Here is a 372-nt window from a genome sequence, read left to right as displayed (position 1 = left end):
TCCCGAGTCCTCTAGACTTCAGGGCAATTGAAGTGTTCATTTCCCATTCTGGATCATTATCTCCAGAGATATCTAGGGCAGCATAATCCGAAGGCTCAAATCTCGACATCTGAAATCATCAATAAATTCATGATTTAGAATTCTTGCAACTAATTTAAATAATCAGTGCATATGATTTCATAAGTCTTATCTATAATACTTTAGGCTACACGACTTTGCAATATGATGCTTAGGCCATATGGCTTTGCATTGTGATGTTTGTACCTCACGACTATTATGTGATACAACGATCTTAAGGATCGGATCATAATGCAATCCGGTTTATATAACCATTCGGCTACTAAACCACACGGTCACTTTGATATTCACTAA

The sequence above is a fragment of the Brassica oleracea genome, chromosome C5, assembly GCF_000695525.1.
Source record: "Brassica oleracea var. oleracea cultivar TO1000 chromosome C5, BOL, whole genome shotgun sequence".
Classification (NCBI taxonomy): Eukaryota; Viridiplantae; Streptophyta; class Magnoliopsida; order Brassicales; family Brassicaceae; genus Brassica; species Brassica oleracea.
The sequence above is the reverse complement of the archived record's forward strand: the minus strand, read 5'-3'. Positions refer to the sequence as shown.